A 21,372-nucleotide genomic window follows, 5' to 3' on the forward strand; every position below is an offset into this window, starting at 1 on the left:
ACCTCAGGCTGATAACAGAGCGGGGAGATGAACTGACAGAGTGACCCAGGAATATTTTTACTGATATTTTTCTTGTTGTCTCTTTGCATTGATGGGTCGACTGGGGAACTTTAAAGGACCACGGCTGAGGAATGTATTTATATGTCAGACATGGTGCATGTTGCTTCAAAAACAGAAATCAAAGCCGATGTCTGATCATAAACCGTGAAAAACATGGACATAGCTTTGCTGCGAGGAGCCTAATGGGACACGGGCGCAGGCTCCAGAGGTTCCATGCTTTAATGGGCACCGTTAAACAATACCAGTATTGCATCAGGGGAATAAAGGATTAGGTACTGGTATCAAAAAAGGGGGGAAATTCTTCTTCATCCATCCATTTTCTTCCGCTTTATCCGGGGCCGGGTCGCGGGGCAGCAGTCTCAGCAGAGATGCCCAGACTTCCTGATCCAGCTGTTCCAGCTGTTCTTGGGGGACCCTGAGGGGCGACACCAGGCCAGCTCGGAGACATAGTCCCACCAGCGTGCCCTGGGCCACGAGGCCTTGTCCCACTAGGACATGCCTGGGACACCTCCCGAGGTAGGGACCAGCCACCCTGCGAAGGAACGGCCGCTTGTATCCGCGATCTTCTCCAGATCTCATGCCCATAGGTGAGGGTGGGAATGTAGCCACTCAAAGCCACTGGGGTGACCTGCAGGAGCAGTGAGCAGCCAGCGTAGGCCGGGGTCATCTCCAGATGTGGAACCAGGCTAATGGTCAGAAACACCTGGCTGGAGGGTTAATCTATTACACATGTTTTTAGTGGTGGGGAAACCGAAGTACCTGGAGGAAATCTACACAGACACGGGGAGAACATGTAGTGAATAGAAGAAAATGTACCGAGACCTTCTTGTACGAGACAACTTGACTAAAGCGCATTGATTAGTGCGTAACAGAAGACGTCTGTGAGGCTTTGTTAAGGCAAACAGGTAAGTGTTTGTCAGGGGCAAACACCGGGCAGACATTGAGTTATTAATAAATGAGAGGTGTCCTTGGTCGGATGTGCAGGGGCTCGAAAATCCTCTAACAATCAGTGAAAAGCTGTTCGCGTTAGCTAACCCCCATCTACACATGTAATGTAAAGCTGAAGCTGTTTTGAACCAACAGATTCTGAATGCCTTTAACAAACACGCACGTGCAGACGACTGAGGAGCTGATGATTTATGCACAGGCTCACAGAGGAGGTACTTCCCTGGCCCTGGTGCTGAGTGCAGCCCCGAAAAATGACTCTTAAACCCCGCCTGAACTGAGCACATTTTCTCCTGTTTGGCTTTACCCAAGTCTAAAAGCTTCTGGAAAATAGTGTCAAACAAAAATGAGGCAAAAAAAATGACAGAAAAAAAAAAAAAAAATGACAAAAGCGTGACAAAAAATGAAATAAAAATGTAAAAAGAAAAAATTATAAAATAAATTATAAAAAAAAAAAAACGATTTAAAACATGTGACAAAAAAGCTGATTTTTAAAAATACACGGCAACAACACGAGGAAAAACCTTCAGGCATTTCTCTGGCCTAGAGGTTGTGACATTTTAGATTTGGATAAAGCTGAACTGGACATAATGTGCTTGATTAAGGTGGGGGTCAACCTCTTAGCCCCCACCTGAACCAAGCACATTTTCTCCAGCTTTATCCAAATCTAAAAGCTTCTAGAAAAATAGTGTCAAAATAGCGACAAAAAACAAACAAAAACTGCGCCATTGCGATTGACTGCGGAATTGCGGGAAGCGAATGCAGAAATTGCATAAACTGTTCAAATTGCATAAAATTGCTTAATTTGCGTAATCTAATTTGCATAAACTGGTAAAATGCATAAAATGTCATGTTGCATAAACTGTATAAACTGCATAAAGTGGTAAAATGCATGAATGGGTTAATTTGCATAAATTATGTAAATTGCATAAACTCTTTAAAATTCAAAAGTCCTAAATGGCATAAACTCTTAAGTTGCATAAACGCTTTAAAATGCATTAACTGGTTAAATCCCATAAAGTGGTTACTTTGCATAAATTATTAATATTGTATAAACTTTTATATTCCATAAACTGGTCAAACTGTTGAAATGGCCTCAGTGCTTGATTGGCAGAAGCTGCACAAATGGCTGAAAGGCCTGGAGTCTCCCCATTGGCTGGATTCCCCCATACACACCAATGCAAAAATTTCAAACTCCTGTATAAAAAAACTGGAAAACTGCAGAAGGCCATTTTTTTCTCAAAACCCACAAGTTGCAGAAGCTGAACATGCACAAAGTGCAGAAATTGCATAAAATGCAGAAAAAAGTGCAGAAAAGCATGGATTTGCGGCAGCCCCATTATAAGTCAATGGGAAAAATCTCCGACATTTTGGCCGATTGCGGAAAAACCATAAGTTGCAGAAGTCCCAAAAGTAATAGCACCCTTCTCCTCAACATGCGGAACATTTTGATGCATAACTTGCATAAATTGCACAAAGCATGAAGGTGCTGAAAGCTCTAGAAAATCGGGAAAAAGATGGAAGAGGAATAATAATAAAGAACATGAAAACCAATAATTGACTGCGGAAGAATTCCGCAGTCAATCAATGAGACATATAAGCTGACAAAAAATTACAGAAAAATGACCAAAAAAATGACTGACAATTAGAGAAAATGACAAATAAATGAAAAATAAATTATATATACAAAATGTGACAAAATGTGGCAAATATTTAAATATTTTTGAAAAAATGTCCAAAATACGCTGAAAAATACACGGCAACAACACGAGCTTTCAAGTCAGGCATTACTCTGGCCTAGAGGCTGTAACCTTTTAGATTTGGGTAAAGCTGGAGAGCTGGAGAACTGGGGAGAATGTGCCTTGCACTTTAGCCACAACGTTAAAGAGATCAGCCGTCTATATATTTGACATATACTTAAGACATGAAAAAGCAACAAACTAGCATCCATCCATCCATCCATCCATCCACAGAAGGACGGCTCTGTGTCTGCCCGTCACCTTTAGGACCGGTTTACCATGGGAGACCCTACCGGGGGCACGAAACCTCCGACAACAGAGCTCCAGGATCATTCGGGCTCAAACCCCTCCACCACGTTAAGGTTCCAGGAGGGGAACAATATATGATATTTCTTTGTGTCAGTAAACATTTGTGTTTCAGTAGACGGTCCTCATCCAGCCCCCGGACCTCGGTGTCTCACTCTGCTCCACAGCCACCAGCCGTGACCCCTTTGGAAACATTTACCTTTTCACCCATAATTTAGTCTTGTAAAACTTGCCTTAAAATGGCGTTCCGCTCGCTCTATACGTTGCCGCAGATATATAGCTGGTAAGCGCGGGAACAGCCCGGCGCCGCTGAATCAATGTTGCCTCGCGCTGTAATTGCGGGCGGCCTGATTAATTGCAGGGAGATGATGAGTTGTGTGCGTTCTCCAACTCGTCTGGCAGCGGGCCGCGGCATCGATGGCGCCGCTAACGACCGCCATAACGAGGAGAGCGAACACAATGGAAACATCTGTGCGGCGGAGGCGCGAAACTCGGAGCAGGGCGATTCTTCAGGACGCGCTTCAGATGGAGAGCTGAGGAGAGGAGCGACACGTCTTTCGTACTGTTCACTTTAAAATCAACTGCTGCTAAAGCGGGATGCTGCAGGTGAAGGGGGACAAAGTTTAGTTTGGAGATGTCGCTTTGAAGCTTCAGCGGCCAATACTGAGATGAACAGGAAATACTGGAAAAGTTTTGTGTACACGAGTGGAAAATTCAGTCTCTGTAAGTTTGTGGAGATGTGACGAAAATGTGAGGGAAAAATGCATTTTGAGAAACGGATACAATTTCCATTGTTGTCCATTCCATTTCAGTTTTAGTTTGTGTTTTGTGTTGCACGATCTCCCGAAAAAAAATCCTAGTTGTGAACCTGTTCATCACGATGGCAATAAACACCATTCAGATTCTGATTCTTTTGTTTCCAGGTGAGGCTCACATGTTTAAAGGGACTATAGGGAATTTAAAAATGTTAAAATTATGTATTGTCCTCCCCCATTAGGACATGGCTGGAACATGGCTGGAACATGCACTACATGCACTACTGCCTGAGGTGGCAGTAGTGAGTATAAAAAGGCCAACTTGCATCCAGCCCCTTTAAGTTGCAGTCTCTCCCTTTAACCGGGATTCATCCGCTGTCTTAATATTTTGCTGCATCGCGTAAACTGGCTTCTTAGAGCATGAAATGACTTTGACTTCACCGTCAGAGCCCCATGGCATCGTGAACGACCCAAAGTTTTACTTCCTGCAGATATCTTCCCATCCATATAGGCGAAAGTCCATGTGACCTCTGCTGTTTTTCCCCAATTAAAGCAGTACTAAGTAACTCTTGCCCCTAGAGACCATAAGCGCAGCTGCAGGTGTCGTAGCAAGTTACGATTTTTTTACTTATTGATTGTCTTGGAGAGTAAATACTGCGCTGACAGAAAAGGCACATTCTACATCCAATGATACAATGGAAATACATTTTTTCACCCAAACTTGGCTGTAAATACTATTTAAGTGGCGCTAGCCCACAGTTAGCTTTGCCCGTTAGCCTGTTAGTTTGTTCTTCGTGATTCCATTAGTGTGTATTGGTGGCTCCGGTCCGGTGGCAGTCAAGTTGCAAACATGGTTTTCTGGCCAGAGACACCAGGGGGAGATGAAAGACCCTCCAATCATCCCATAAACACTTGTATTACCCCCACAGGGACTACGGAAAGGATTTATTAAGGTAAACGCGTTACTTAGTACGTAGCATGTTGATGAATGAACGTGCAGACGGAACAGTGAAGCGAGGATCAGAGGATAAGGAGAGCGGCCACTTTGGGAAAAGTCATGTTCACAATGAGGACACTTCTGCCTGTTGTGGAGGAATCTGTCAAAGCTTCATCCCAATAACCAACACTTAATGATCTAAATTGATAGTTGAAATACTAAGTACATTCTTTTATGAACCTGACTAAATCTTGACATTTAGAAATGACCAAAATATGCCTAAAACTAAAAGCGTTTTCGCCCAAAACACAGAGACTAAAACTAAGAGCGCCGCACGAAAACAAGACTTTTTTTTGTTCACACCGGCTCGTGTTGGCAGTAATTGTCCCAACATCTCTGCCCGGGGTGAACAGCTCAGCATTATCAGCTCACAAAAGAACAGGGCTGTCACTCGGTTGGTTAGGCCTCGGCGACGTCAGGCCTGGGAGCCGGATCTAGCCCTCAAGATGATTTTGAGAAATATAATGCACCTCAAATAGTGATCTAAATGCTTCTTAAAATTGTATTGAATTTTCCGTCAGTTCCTTCAGAGAACCCCACAGCCTCTCCTTTTAGGCCCATATAATGAGCATCGGTGGTAAATGCGGTCACCAAGGCTCGACGCTCCATTGAGGGAAAGAAATCGGCGCCCACCATCCAGTAAGCTCGCCTACAGCAAAGTCCTGAGCGCAGAACCCGACGGGACTCCATTATTACTGCTGAGACACTGGGATTGCTCTCCATCTACAGTGACATGGTTGATAAATTAAAGGTTAGGTACATAGGAGTTTGTTTTATTGTCTGGCACCTGTGTGTGCGTCCCCAGACATGAAATACACATCATGATAATAATTTGCAATAGTGGTTACATTTTCATTCAAATAAAATCTCACCACTCGTGCATCGTTCATTGGTTGAAGCTCAAAAACTGGATTCTGGTAACTCTGAGCTTCCAAATAAAGTGTTGCATTTTCACATAAAACCTGCACTTGTGACCTCAAGATACAGTCTGTGCGTATAACGTCAACCTCTGAGCTGAGTAAAACTGAAAGGCTGTTGGATTGAAGCGTCCCAGGTGATGGCCGGCCGTGTAATGAGGCAGCGTGTGGGTAAAGCAGGTCCACGCTCTGAATCAGGAGCGGGATCATTGTGCACTTTCTTTCTCTCACACAAAATGGGAAGGAAAATACATCTGGCAGACTGTAAAAAGTGGGAAACTGTTGAGAGCTGGTCAGGGTGGATGAGCCACACTCAAAATCTCTAAAAAAATATTAACTGCCAAAGACTGAAAATTAAAGAATGAAAAATTAAGTGTGGAAGCTCCATTAATCATCTACCAGTGACTGACCTGAAGTGTCCAGAAGTAAGGAAAGGCAAGGCAACTTTATTTATACCATTTCATACACAAGGCAACTCAAAGCGCTGAGAGACGTCGTCAGTGTGAGAAAAGTCTAAACCTTGTTGCTACTGAACACAGTACCGGGTCAGGGATGATCCAAAGACACATTTTTCAAAGGTTTTATGCACTGATGAGATTAGAGTGATTTACGGCCGATCAGGTTGAGTTATTAGCCTCATTTACAAAGAAGAAAAAGCGCTGTGTAACAGTAAGAAGCTGGGATGCACTGATCTAATGGGATCGGACGAGTATCAGCTACAAATATCTGATACTTTACCTGTTTTGGCTCTTTTGGTTTGAACACAACTTTCACCAACTAAATCTTAGCGAATATGGACATGCTGAACCTCATTTTGAAGGGCAGAACCTGTTGAATTCGTTTGTTTTCCCCTCTGCAAATGTATCTGTGATCGCAGCGCAAAATGCCGCAGCTAGCAACAGCATGCTAAAGCTAGCGGCAGTAAGTAAATAAGTCAACCTGACCCACATGATCCTGGAGGTCGGGGAATCTGTCCCTCTGATCCTCTGAAATGGTGCACCGTCTCCTGGGTTTGTTCCTGTTTCAGAGTGTGTTGTTCCTTCCTCTTCCTCCTGCGCAGCTCCCTCCGCTCCACAACAGTCTTTCACCATCTCCTCGTTTGTCCCTTTTTAGTTTCCTGTAGCTCCTCTTGTGTCGCCTCGTCTGTGCTGCAGGTGTGGGGGCTCTTGGTGCCTCTTCAGCGTCTCAGAAGAAGAAATGTTTGGTCTCAAATGGGTTGAGCTGATAAGCTAGCATTTTGTTTACCCTTAAAGGGACTATAGGGAGTTTAAAAAAAAAAATCCTCCCCCTACATGTTCCAGCCATGTCCTAATGCAGTGGTTCTCAACCTTTTAGAGCCACGACCCCCATTTTAACAGTTAATTAGGATCGTGACCCCCCACCCGGGTCAGACCATGGGAAAAACAGGGACATTAACCCCTGAACTCCCACCTGAACCGAGCACATTTTCTCCAGTTTGGCTTTATCCCGGTCCAAAAACTTCTGGAAAAAAGCAGTGAAAATAGCGACAGAACTGAGACGAAAACAATGATGGAAATGTGACAAAAAAGTGACGAAAAAATGGACAAAAAAGGGACGAAAAATGTATGAAAAAGTGGCAAAAATGTCACAAGAAATTGACAAGAAAATGACCAAAAAATGACCAAAATGTGACAAAATGTGACAAAAATGTGATTAAAAAATTACAAAAAAATTACAAAAAATTGAGAAAAAATTGGGAAAAAATTGGGAAAAAATGAAAACAAATGTGACAAAAAAAATAACAAAAATGTGACACAAAAATGACAAAAAAATGACAAAAAAATGACAAAAAATGTGATAAAAAATTGACAAAAATGTGACAAAAAATTACCAAAAAGTGACAAAAATGTGATTAAAAAATGACCAAAAAATTGCAAAAAAATGAGAAAAAGTTGAGAAAAAATGAAAAAAATGTGACAAAAAAATAACAAAAATGTGACAAAATGTGACACAAAAATTACAAAAAATTGACAAAAAATGACCAAAAATGTGCTAAAAAATGGACCAAAATGTGACAAAAAATGACCAAAAAATGATGAAAAAGTTACAAAAATGAGTTGAATACCCAACAAAAAAAATGATGGAAAAAGGCGGTAAAGGCGGGAGTTAAGAGGTTAACCTATATAACTCTTAAAAAACAAAGAAAAAACAATGGCTAAAACAAAAATGAATTAAATTTAGAACAAATAATGACACCCTGGTAAAATAGCATGTATGCTACGACACCATAATAATAATATTAAAATATATATTTTATCTATATGCTCTGGCGACCCCCCAAATTTGTCTCGCGACCCCCTAGTGGGTCCCGACCCCCAGGTTGAGAAACTCTGTCCTAATGTGTAGAATGAGCTCAGACCTGTTCACCACAACTGCCTCTGAAATCCTGCACTGTCACTCAAAAAGGTGTTACTTCGGGTCCGAATTGCCGTCATGCACGAGCTTAATATAGAAGGTGCAGTTACACGTGTGGCCTGAGGTGGCAGTAGTGAGCATAAAATGGCCAACTTGCATCCAGCCCTTTTAAGACGCTGCTTATTCAGGACCATTTTGGAGTCTCAAAATAAACAAATCCACCAAACCACCACAAAATACAGCAAAGATGTACAAAAGTATCCAATTGAGTCCAATTACCATTTTACCATTTTACGTCAACTAATCACGGCTTGGTCAGAAACTATGATAGAAATACCTAACACAATAAATTATATTTTAGTTTCTGTAATGCTGTGTAATAGATCAGTTATAAAAAAAATGAGTTATTTATATGAATGTAACCTAAATAGCCGGTCATATAGCCAAGGATGTTTGGTGTAGAAAAGTCCAGTAAGCCTTGTGTAATGTTTTTTCTAGTAGTTTATTTAATTCATATAATAATTGATGTGGATCAAATCATGAAAAGAAACCCATCGGGCCAGGGCTTCTTCTATTCCAGAGGCTGTTGCTCAGATAAATGATCTTTGTTTACCATCGTTCTTTCACTGTATCATGTGTGGATGCCTGCTGCATTATAATATCCTTTGGGACAGTAATAAACTTGAATAGTTAATATCAGAACTATTCAAGTTCTGACCCTAACCCTAACCCTAACCCTAACCCTAACCCTACCCTAACCCTAACCCTAACCCTAACCCTACCCTAACCCTAACCCTAACCCTAACCCTAACCCTGGGCAGAGACTCAAACCCCCAGCATCGGTATCGGAAGTGAAAAAGCTGGATCGGTGCGTCTCTAATATGAAGTTAGAACAACAGCCCGAATCCCATGACATCTTAGCAAATGCGGCCAACGAGCGCATTCAGAAAAGTTCTTGTTTTGAACTTTGCCTCTCCCAGAAATAAACCATGAAAGTTTTTACTGTCTGTGAAGAGGAGTCGAGGCAAACTTGGCAGGAGGACGGTTCCGACGGGCCCAAAATGTCCGCAAGTTAGTTTGATCCGCGGGTCGGGAAGTTTCCGTACCCAGATGAGCCGATCCCTGCCCCGATGTAGCTGCGGGAAGCGTCTGGGGAGAGGGAGTTCATCCGCCCTCGCTCTCTCTCTCTCCGACTGCGCCCTGAATAAGCAGCACACTGACATTTACACTGCGCCAAAACTGTCTCTGTATTTCACTTCTCGTCCCCCCCCCCCATCCAAAAAAAAAAAAAGAAAAAGCGAGTGAAAAGTCTTTTGTATTTTCATCCCGCCACCTGCTGCTGTGCACTCCTCTCGGGTGGGCCCTCACAGACGCAGCGCCCCGCCGTCTCCCCGCACGCCGCCAACACGCCATTAAACCTACCGCCGGCAACGTTAGGACAAGAAAAATGAAGCGCGCCGTTTCCCGATGGCCTCGAACGTCTCTCTGAATGATGATGGCCACGCCGCTCACCTCCTCGCGCGCCTTTAACCTGACGCCTGCTCCGAAATATATCGACTTTGAAGAGCTATTAACAATTTTATCACGCCTCTCTGTTTTCTTTCTGTTGTCAGGGCATCCCTCTTGTTCTGGTCATTTCGGTGCTCAAATTGCCTCCTACAAGTCATGGCATGTGTTGCCTGAACAGCTTCACTGGTTCACTGGCTTGTGGCTGTAGTGAAGCTATGGCGAGTTTTACTCACACAGATCTTACACATATTATCAGAAAGTACAAGGTCTTCGCTTTCAGATGAAGCTTTGCACTGGCCAATAGGTGACAAAACGTGACAAAAAAGTGTGAAAAAAGCGACAAAATAGAAGGCTAGCGGGGTTAAAGGGATGTTTCAGGATTTGTGACATAGGGCCTCATTTCCTAGTTATCCAGAGTGTTGCTGATTTCATGAGATATCTTTTTTTGTAATTCATGCAGTTCTTATATTTGAAGAGTTTCGTGGTGCTAGGCTAGTGCAAGGCTAGCGCATTTCTATGGTATCAGCTAGCCTGCATTAAAAACAGTCTGACCCGCTCCACAGTGCACCTGAGGCAAATCACTTATAACGCCAGACAAACCATATAAATGTGTGTAGAGTAATTTTTGGAATATAACTGACCTTGTATCACATGAATGATCGCATTTTGAGGGACTATTTTCTAGCAGATCACTCCGCCGCTGCGTAGCTTATACAACCACGAAGCAGATGCTGCTCAAATATAAGGTATTTTAAATGCAAAATGGTTCAAATTATTCTATGGACACAGACATTTATATGTTTAGTCTATTAAATGATTTGCCTCAGGTGCTCTGTGGAGCGGGTCAGACTGTTTTTACTGCAGGCTAGCTGATACCATAGAAATGCACTAGCCTTGCCTTGCCTAGCGCCACGAAACTCTTCAAACAAAAGAACTGCATGAACTACAAAAATATCTCCAGAAATCAGCAACACTCCGGATAACTAGGAAATGAGGCCCTATGTCAAAAATCCTGAAACATCCCTTTAACCCCACTAGCCAAGACACAATGAGTGTGTACCTGCAGGATTGGAACCGCCGACCCTCCGGTCACAAGGCTCTACTCTCTGTGCCACCGTCGCCCCTGATTTAGTTGTTATGTTTTTTTGTTTTTTTTAATGGCAGCAGAGCAGGCAAAACCAAGGCAAACCTTTTTTCACTAAAAATGATTTGGCACAAAAGTTTTCTGTTTTCTTCAAAGGAGAAAATGTTTCATTCAAAGCTTCTGTTTGTTGTAACACTGTTCCCTCATCAAAAACAGTGCAGGCGACGGCGATGTTTGTAACGAGAGGAAGTTTGGCCAAAGCAGCTCCACGTTCAAGTGTTGAATATTGTGCAGTTTCTTTCTCTCACACTAATCAAATACAATCATCCACAATAAAATCCATTATTCAGCAGCTGTAAACCATCCTGAAGTGTCCAGTGTGTGATACCTGAACAATACTCTTGTCGATACCTTTACTATCATTGTCATCTACAACCAGAAAACCAGTTTATGTTTATTTATCATTTTTCACATATCGGTATCGGTCCGATATGGGAAAATATTGGCCAATATTTATTTTTTTCTTTGAATTATTTACTGCATCATAATGTCGTAGCGCACCTGAATGCAGCAGCAGTGTAGACGGGCTGGGTAACAGTTTATTCAAATTATCTAAATTAAACAGTTGCTCCTAAGAATAAAGAACCTCCAGCATTAATTCACACGTCTCCAAAAGAAAATATGTTGAAACAAGGTGGAGCGGACACTTGGACACCACAGAGATGCAGAGCCACAAGTTGCTGCTGTAACAAACTGGACTAAAACTGCCTCCATGGACATTATTCTGAGTCAGGATTAACAGGAATCATTTTCTGATGGATTATTTGTCGCTACATCTGAGTGGTGAGTGTTGCAAAAGTTTCTCCGTCCTGACGCCAGATTTATAACTTTGTTTGTTAGCGCTCGCATAGCTGCAACAGGTAAAGGCTTCAACACGTAAACATTACCTAGTATTCATGATCAGATTTGTTTAAAGTTAAAACATGGTAGGCTACATGTTTAAATAAATACAATAAATAGTAGCCTAGCATATTCCCAGTGTCAGTGTTTCCCATTGATAGAGGACATATGGGTGAAACTATAATAATAAGTAGGTCTGAGTAAATATTTAGCCAAAAACAAAATGACATTTCACTCCAACATTGCATTTGGTCTTTTTAATATTTTTCCAATAAAAAAGGATTGTTTGTTTCATCCTGGTGTGTGAGATGTGTCCAAGGCATAAGCACAAGACATTCTAATAATGGAACAATTTGCAAACTTTACCACATTTGAGCCTTTCTATTGCTTTTTAACATCGAAATAAATATCGGCAAATATTGGATATCGGCCACAGCAGCGAGGCAAGTATCGGATATCAATATCGGCAGAAAATCTTAGTTTTTTCGGTCCATCCCTACCCTGGACCCAACAGATATCAAGGGCCTTGCTTTGTGTTTCTAAATAAAGACTCTACTCGACGTTTTTGCAGACAGGTGGCGCTCTTTGCAATCTTCAGCCTCGTACCTGGCGTTGTAAATGGGCAGGAAGAGGGGTGGACAGACCCCCATGGCGACGTGCCCCCCTGTCCTCCGCTCAGCTGTGGCAGTGGGCGGAGCAGACGGGCACATGTCGCTCGCAGCGTCTTTCCTCCACGGAGCCTACGAGAACAGTAGTGTCGCTCGGTGTGCGTCACTCATCGCGGCTCCGCTTCGACAGCATTGTAGCGTAACTCCTGAAAATCTATGTGGCGTGAAAGCACTTAACACGAACCAAATCACAAGGGGAAAAAAGCGATATAAGCACTCGCGCTGCATTTATCTGTCACATAAAAGCTCATCATCTCAGGGGAGTAGCAGAGAAATCAGACTGACACAGGACAGACGGAGCACGGCACAAACAAGCCGGGCTAAATGGGCTTTCCTTAGGCACGGTCCGGATGGACAAGTGTAAGTGCGTCCGAGAGGGGATGGAGCAAAGGGAAAGCAGCAAGAGCTCATTGAAGTCAGAGCTGCTTGTAGTCATAATAATAATGCCTTACGCCTGTAATGCACTTTACAAGCCTGTATTACCAAGTTTCTCAAAGCGCCACACTGTCAATATTCATTCACTCCATACTCGGTGGTGGTAAGCTGTTGTTGTAGAGCAGTGTTTCCCAACCAGGGGTACGGGGACCCCTGGGAGTACTCGAGGACCTAGCAGGGGGTACATGGAGCTATTTCAGATTGACAAAAGGGAAAAAAGTAACTATATTTTTCAGTAAAATGTGCTGCTTTGGGAGAATTTTAGGTTCATTTTGACTGCAACATTGTCCTTTTTCTTACAAATACCACTTTTAAGTAATTACTTTTTAAATAAACTGCAACACCCTTGAGGTAGGGGGTACACGGTTGACCACTGAAAGGCCAAAGGGGTACGAAAGACAAAAAACTTTGGGAACCACTGTTGTAGAGGCAACCTGTCTGTGCCATCGGCCCCTCCGACCACCACCAACCACTCCGACCAGGCCCTTCGCTGCTTCCCTTCCAAGGTCTGACGGGATTGGGCAGACCAAAGACACACTATACCCAGTACTCGCCTCCGCTGACCCACTTTTCCCCCCAAGCGGCGCCCTCAGGCCACCGTGGAAAGTTGTGTGAGCGCAGGATCGCAGCTTCGCCTTGACCAAGGCTGTCCTTGTGTCAGGCGGAAGATTCTTTATTCATTCTATATTCTTTATTAGGATCCCCATTAGCTCCCACAAGTGGTCGCTAGTCTCCCTGGGGTCCTGACACAATATAAAATTACAAAACAGTTTAAATGGAATACATGAATGTTACACATTTCATATAATCATACAACCAATATAGGCATACATGGCCCCAAACTGTGCTCTGTAAAGATGTATTTTTTTCCTACCTAAAGTTTTGTTTTGATTCCATACTGGCATCGTTTAACTGTACCCAAGATGTCACCAATGTGTGGAAAGTGGAAATCCGACGACAATTGAACAAGACTCGCTGAAACCTCTAGACTGGGCCAAGAATGAGCTAGAAAAAGTTGAAGAATTCCAACAAATAAGCAAAAGCCAGACTGAAGGAGGTTAAGAATGACCTGGTTGTAGCATCAACAACAGCGGTATCAGATAAATACTCGGTCTTATTGACAAAATGCTCAGTGAAATCCTACAGGACGGAGGATATGAGGAGACATATCCATCAGAGAAGAATAATGGAGCAATCACGTCCCATTAACCCGGCCCCTGTGGAACTGTCGCCGCCAACGAGAATCAAAAATCCATCTGAATCAGCCGTTAATGTGGAGTCTGCTGCGCGGCTCAGAGGGGCGCAGGGGAGCGGGGCTGGAATGTTTTATGAAATGAAAACAGAAAAGGTTCCACGCAGAGAAATTACCTGAGGAGGGAGATTGTTTATGCCTGCGACGGATTTAATCTTTGGGAAAAGTCTGTAATATCTAAAATGACTCAAATTAAACCTGCTGCACCGCGCCGCATGAGAATGTAGTTCCGGGCTGCTACGTTTTTAACCTTTTACTACAAGTTTTCAAACTCCTGAAGTCACATTTTATTAATCAGGTCATGTTTAAGCACCAACAAAGAGTACCAACAAACTGCACCAACAAAGAGTACAGGGATGTTAAAGAAGACTCGTCAAAACAAACAAAACTTGTGAACTCGTGAACAAACTTGTGACTGATTTTGACCGCACTGAGCTCCTTCCAATGCAAAAAACGTTCAGTTCCCAAAAAAATCTGCCTTTTATCGGCAGTGTATCAGCTGATATCGTAAAATACCCATATATCGACCTGATATATCAGCTGGCTGATGTATATCTGATGACCTCTAGTCAATTGCTGGGTTGCAGGTGACATTATACTATATTATTATATAGAGGAAGAATTATTTTGTCTTTGAGGAATGTTTTGGTCTTGTACAGAGAGATCATGGACCCGGTGACTGATATTAATTATATTTTTTTAAATTCCTATATTATCTTTCTAGCTACGACTTGTGAAAGTGTAATGTTGTTAATTAAAACTGGCTCCAGCCCCCACTGGGTCCGGTGACATCACTTCGCTCCTCCGGCAGGGGTCTCCTAGTTATTCCTAAAGTCAACAAAAAGACTCAATATTACGGCCCTCGCCTCTGGAATGACCTGAGGAGGAGCTCAGGGCTGAGGAGGAGCTCAGGGCTGCAGAGAACGTTCATGTTTTTAAGAGCAGGCTCAAGGCTCCACCTTTTTAGCTCAGCTTTTAACTGACTTATCTATTTACTTATTTATCCAGTTATTTCCCTTATTATGTATCTTTACAATTAGCCTATTATATTGTTTTTTAGTTAGTTTTATATTTGTTTATTTATGCATATTGCAGTTTTAGAATTTCCAGTGTTCCCTCTGAGGGAGCCCTCTGCCCCGGGAGTGGTGGTCGGCTGTGGCTGTGTGGGCACTGTCCTCTGGGTGCCCGGATGGAGGTGTGGTGTTTCTGCAGCACCTCCGCTGGGCGTCCTGTGGTGGTGCCCTGTGGCTGGAGCCGAGGTGCGTCCATTATCTCATCGTGTGTGTGTGTGTGTGCATGTGTGATCTTGTACTTACAACTTTGAGAGGACCAATTTGCGTTTTTAAGTGAGGACATTTTGGTGGTCCTCACTTATTTGAAGGACTGTTTGAGGGTCAATATGTGGCTTAGGTGATGGGGCTCTAACCTTAGGGTTAGGGTCTGGGTAATACATTATGCCTATGAGTGTCCTCACTAAGATAGAAGTACAAGACTGCGTGCATGTTTCTATTTTAAAGGGCGGGTGGGTGGGAACTGTTTTTTATCTGTAAAGCACTTTGTGTTACAACTTTTTATAACAAGCGCTCTATAAATAAAGTTTTGATTGATTGAATGCCGATCTCTCCGGAACTGAAAGTGATGAGACTTCCTTTGCATTGGAAAGAGCTCACACAGAGCTTAGGCGCCCTCCCACAGCTGAGAAACATCGCGATGAAAATCGGTCACAAGTTTGTTCACCTCGGAGCGTATTTTATATATTTTATGTGGCAGACTTTTGCTTATAGATTCCAGAACCATAAGAGAGAGATAGGGACAGTTTTTGTTTTGGAATGCACAGATTTTTCTCTTTATGCAAAATATCTTCTAAACATGAATATCCTGAATCAATCAGCCCGATGACCCTAAAACAGCGACCCCTGCTGTCACAGTTCAACAGCGACACATTTTACAGTTTACAAGCCTCATACACAGGGTTATAGCAAAAAATAGAAAAATCGCCCCAAAATTTCGGGCTAAAATATATCAGCCAACGAAATCCCGAAATCGGCCTTAGACAAACCCATATTGGTCGACCTCCATTGTTAGGTGTGGACTTAGCGTTTCAAAAGTACTTCCTGTTGTGAAACTGGTAAAATGTCAGCTGAAAACAAAAGAAACATTAACAAAATCTATGTTTCTACACTATTACAAATGATATCAAAATCCCCTCTTCATATTGATCTCGTGAGCCCCATATCAAGTGCCATCTCATGTGGGATTGGCGTGTATATCCGCGCATGATAAAGCGCGTTGGAGAAAGCATCATCAGTTCCCCGGCGAGGAGATTATGCACATAAATTGGATCTGTTGTATTTGCTGATGATCAAAAATTGCCTCTAATCTCGCAGCTTGCACACCTGCAGCACTTCCCATATACCTTTTTTTTTCCCCCTCCTCCACTTCTCTCTCCTCCTCTCTTCTCTATCCTTCCCTTAAACCCGTCATCAGCCTTTCCAGATGCCTCACGGATTGGCCTCGCCGTGTGCTGCCATATTTTTTTTCCCGCCGCTGCCAAACCGCGGCGGATAATAGGCTATCACTCCTCACCCAGCCATCACCGCGCCTCCCCATTAGCATGTAGCGCCGGATCCGTAATAAGCAGCTTCCCCCCTTCACGCGGATCGGGTCAAACATGTCAGCTGCTAACGGTAATTGGAAGGAATAAGGCAGTGGAGGAAATCGCGGCTGTAGCCAGTTCTGTTGGAGGTAGCGCTTTTCTAAATTCGAGCCGTTGGCTGCCACAGAGGAGGCGCGTTTGTTTGGAGAGGCGGCGGGTAATAAGACTGAATGGGAAAATGATGGCCTGGAGAGCGGAGCGTGCGTTTTCAGACAGATGGCGGCTATATTTGATTATTGGGGATGTTATGGAGGTGATGGGGGTTTGGAGGGAGTGGGGAAGGTTGGTGTGTGTCGGATATCAAAGGGGGCGATGTCAAAAATAACTAGGAAAAAGGTTGATGCTTCCGTTGCGAATTTGCCTTGCGACGGTCTAAACCCGGCTCGTGTTCCCCCCGTTGCAATCCGACACTCGAACGTGAATTCTGCTTGATGACGAGGGGGAGAGCTGACGAAAAAGCACTGGCACGAAGAACTCTGGTTTTCGGAGCAGTTCCTTTTCCTGGGGAATGAGGAAAGGATTGCTGAAAACAATTCATACCAAGCTGAGCACCGGCACTTCCGAACATGCCCAGCTCTCACCAAGAAAAGACCAGTCAGTTATTTGTACGACAAGTGATTCTGCAGCTACATGAACTGAAATCTCGTTTTAAGGCGACACACGGCAGGTGAAAGGATTGTTTTTTAAAGCAGCGGTCGATGTGGAGATTTTGTCATAGTTGTCTCCCTTAGTTTTAAAGGATCTGTATCCTGCTATTTTAGCCATTCCAAAGTAATGGCATTTATATGATATAACCAGTGCTTAATTTGATCCCCCGTTTTTTTCAGGGTAAAGGATCCGGGAAATACTTAGGAGGATCCGGCAAAAAATTTATCTGATATAATGGTGTCTAATGAGAGTGTTCCGGCAAATGTTTTGGCCTGTTCCCCAGAGGAGATCGAGCCTTTGCTGTTGCTGGCCCTAAACTCTGGAACTCTCTGCCTCTGCCAATCAGAATGGCCTCTACTGTTGACAATTTCACGTCGTTGTTGAAAACGCATCTCTTTGCACTGGCTTTTAATCCAAGTTGAGCTGGACATTTGATTATGCTGCATTTTATTTTATTTTTTTGTGTCTTTAATTTTGCACTGAATATGGAAAGCACTTTGGGGCAGTACCCTGTTTTTAAATGTGCTATATAAATAAACCTTGACCTTGACCTTGACCTTGACCCCCAATCCATCACATCTGACCAAAAGTGTTCCTGAAAATACTAATTTACAAATTAAGCACTGGATATAACTACCACTATGGAGTACTCATTTTTAATTTTTAAATATGTGTTTTCTGGAGGTATTTTTCAAACCCGGAAGACAGAAATATAAATGTCACAGCAAAAAGTGAAGCTTCATAATGCAGTTATAAGGAGTTGACATTTGCAACACAGCTTCGTATATGGCTAGCAAACAAGCTAACACACACGCTAACACACGTTTTGATGACTCGCCGCTCTGTCCTGGCCGCTCCATCAGGTGTTTACATTATGGGACTCGTGCAGGTTATAAAAGTGAATCCACAGCTTCACAAAGCCGGCTTTTCCTGGAGCTTTCATTCACAAATATTGACTTATTTTACACCCACGTGTGCGAAGGGTCTGGGAGATGACGCTGTTTGTTTGTCCCCTGCATTTAATCCATCCTTCGATGCCGCTGGGGCGACCCTTAAGGAGTAGTGGTCGACGGCAGTGTCGCACCCGGGGACCCATCTCCATGATGTGGAGCCAGGCTGGTGGTCAGAATCACCCGGCTGGAGGATTCACTTATTCTACGTGTTTTTAGAGGTAGGGGAAACCAGAGTACCCGGAGGAAACCTATATGGAGTTTAAAAATGTTAAAACAAAGTATTTTCCTCCCCCTACATGTTCCTCCATGTCCTAATGTGTAGAATGAGCTCAGACCTGTTCACCACAACTGCCTCTAAAATCCTGCACTGACACTCAGAAAGTTGTTACTTCGGGTCTGAAGTGCCGTCACCAGTTTAATATAGAAGGTGCAGTTACACGTATGACCTGAGGTGGCAGTAGTGAGTATGAAATGACCAACTTGCATCTAGTCCCTTTAAAGCAGGGGTCACCAACCTTTTTTTAGCTGAGGGCTACTTTAAGAGCATTAAGTTGTTCGAGGGCTACCAGTTAAAAACAAATCCTAAAGACTTAAACATACACTGTTCACTTATAGGGTATTGACCCCATATTGTATTAAAATAGCTTTATTTTAAACTCATACCGAGTCACAAGAACCGAAACAACTGTAATTTTAAGAATTAGATTCAAGAAAATGAAGTTTTTACACTTTAGAAAAAGTCCCAAGGGCTACTGGACATGCCCCAAAGGGCCCCTGGGTGCCCGTGGGCACCACGTTCGTGACCCCTGCTTTAAAGTGTTTAAATTGAAAAGCGCATTAACACAAAATGGAACAAAACAAAGGAGTGCCAGATAAAAATGCCTCCAAACTCAAGTATTGAAAGTATTGCGATACTTGGTACTACAGCACAAAGTATTACAATCTGGTATTTAGTCCCAGCTCTAATCATTATATTATTATTATTATTATATTATCATTATATTATATTATATTTTTTATGTCAACATAGTTCCTGAACATTCTGCTTACACTGTTTATTTAGAAAACAGATTCAAAATGGCAGCGGATGATATTGGCCTAAAAATACACCTATACGGTCATGCTGAGACTGTGAAGACATTTAGAGATTAGTGGAAAGGCACTTTACTCTTTTACATAGTGTTTTGTCCGAACCATTACCAGGATACATGTGCCCCGACCCGAAATGACCCAGTTTTTTCGATTCGATCTGGACTGTGATTGAGCTTAATGAGTGAGAGCGCCCGCCCCCTTCCTTTTGCCTAACTCACTTTGATTTGCATTTCTCACAACACACCAAGCTGCTGTATTTAGAGAAAAGAGAATATATTCCGATGGTCCCACTGCGGCTGCACGCTGTTTTCTGGCACATATGTAAAAACACAAACAATACACGTAAGGCTCTGTAATGGGATATGTTTCATCGATTTTTTTTTGTTTGTTTCCCCCCACACGTTTTGCTCCCTTATCGAGTTCCGTTTTGACAATGTGAAAGTGAGGAGTCTAACCGAAATTGGGTTATGGATTTGCAATAACTCCTAAATATGTTTATGCAAATAGCAGCTTTATTTGATATGACTCTGTCTCACAATAAGCTTTCTGTGTCATAATACTGTCCCATTGAGGGCTCTAAACCAATTTGTGCTGGGACCAAACGGAGAGAAGATCGGGAACCTGTGGAAATGTGAGTTTTTTGTTCGGGCGGAAATCGAATAATGCTAAGTCCTTATGGAAATTCATCTCTAATAACAAAGCCCAGGCCCAAACCGTGAGCTTCGGTGAGAATCCTGTCGTTCTATTTGTAAACGGAGGTTCGTCTCAGGCCTGGTTCAGAACTTTCATTTCAAAAACTCTTCCAACAGTCTTTACATCACTGACGTTCATTTTGTTTTATCTATGTGGAATGTAGCGTGTTCATTTGGGGACAATTTGGATCAATAAGCGGTGGCTTTGGAACTCACTGTCATTACCACCAGTCTGACCATGTTCTGTGCCAGTGCAGAATGAAACCGCCGGCTAAATCGAGTGACCTTCCAGATCGGACAGCGACAGTTCGTACTGCCATAATAGTGTTTACAATGTTGGCTACTTTAGCTGTTGGACCATTCAGCCGCTGTAAGAGAGAGCTCCAGTCCTTTGCCAGCTCCCTCCTCCATAATAATAGTGAGGGGGAGTTTTGTGACTTAAGGGTGTCTTTGTTTTAATACAGATGAAATTAGGTGAACAGTTGTTGTTATATGGAGGTTTGTCCTTGTCAAAACTAGATTGAAGCTATATTCATTTGAGCAGGTGTTGATACTTTTCCTCCCCTGCATGCTGAGCACAGACTAAATGGCTCTCTAATAGTTCTAAAACCCTGAATAAAGTTCTAAAACTAAATGCATCCATTGCCGAAATGTAGGGTTCGACTACTGCGACTGGCCGTGTTGAAAGGAGGAGGCGTTTTGATGGAAACTGTAGAATTAGCGAGGCTTCAGGGGCCGAGTCACCGCCTGGAGACTGGTTGGAGACTCGAGTCTCCAGCTGGTCTCCATGCCGGTATGGTATGTTTTTTATTTAGACAGGGACAGTGCACAATTTAACATTGACCAAAAGGAAGGATGCATTAGGCTAGAGCAAAAATGCAAATTTCCACCTGTCGTCTCTGGGGAGGTTGATCTTACACAAAAAATTATTTTAAATGTAGATGAATGCGTGACCATGGATTTATACATTTGAGTGTATTTGAGATGGACCTTTAGCATAGTCGCTTCCATTCGTTTTCATGTATCAGTTAGCATTGGATATTCATTTTTCCCTAAAAATTCTCAGCAACATTTCAGTGGTATCAATGCCAACTGTATAGTTCCATGTGGTATTTGAAGGCATTTTAAATTTTAAAGGCTACTACAAACATTGTTTGGTGCTTTGAATGAATGTGTCAGCAGTGACTGTTCATTGATCATGAAAGCGACACGGACAATGGTTAACATGATGGCCATGAGCCAAACCCAGGCAGTACATAGTTTATATCGTAAGTTATATCAGCTAGCATAGCATGAATATCACAGCCGAAATGCAGGAACATTTTTAAATAGAGAGAACTAATCAGACCTTTTATTACAAGGATGGATTTACACGGTAAAATCAAATA

General features: G+C 42.9%; 1 protein-coding gene across 2 annotated transcripts in view; it reads left to right on the forward strand.

Annotated features, from left to right (window-relative positions):
• Positions 1-21,372, forward strand: part of mgat4c (mgat4 family member C) — a 567,909-nt gene that overhangs the window by 161,034 nt on the left and 385,503 nt on the right. The window lies entirely within an intron of this gene.

The sequence above is a fragment of the Gobius niger genome (genome assembly GCF_951799975.1).
Source record: "Gobius niger genome assembly, chromosome: 7".
NCBI lineage: Eukaryota > Metazoa > Chordata > Actinopteri > Gobiiformes > Gobiidae > Gobius > Gobius niger.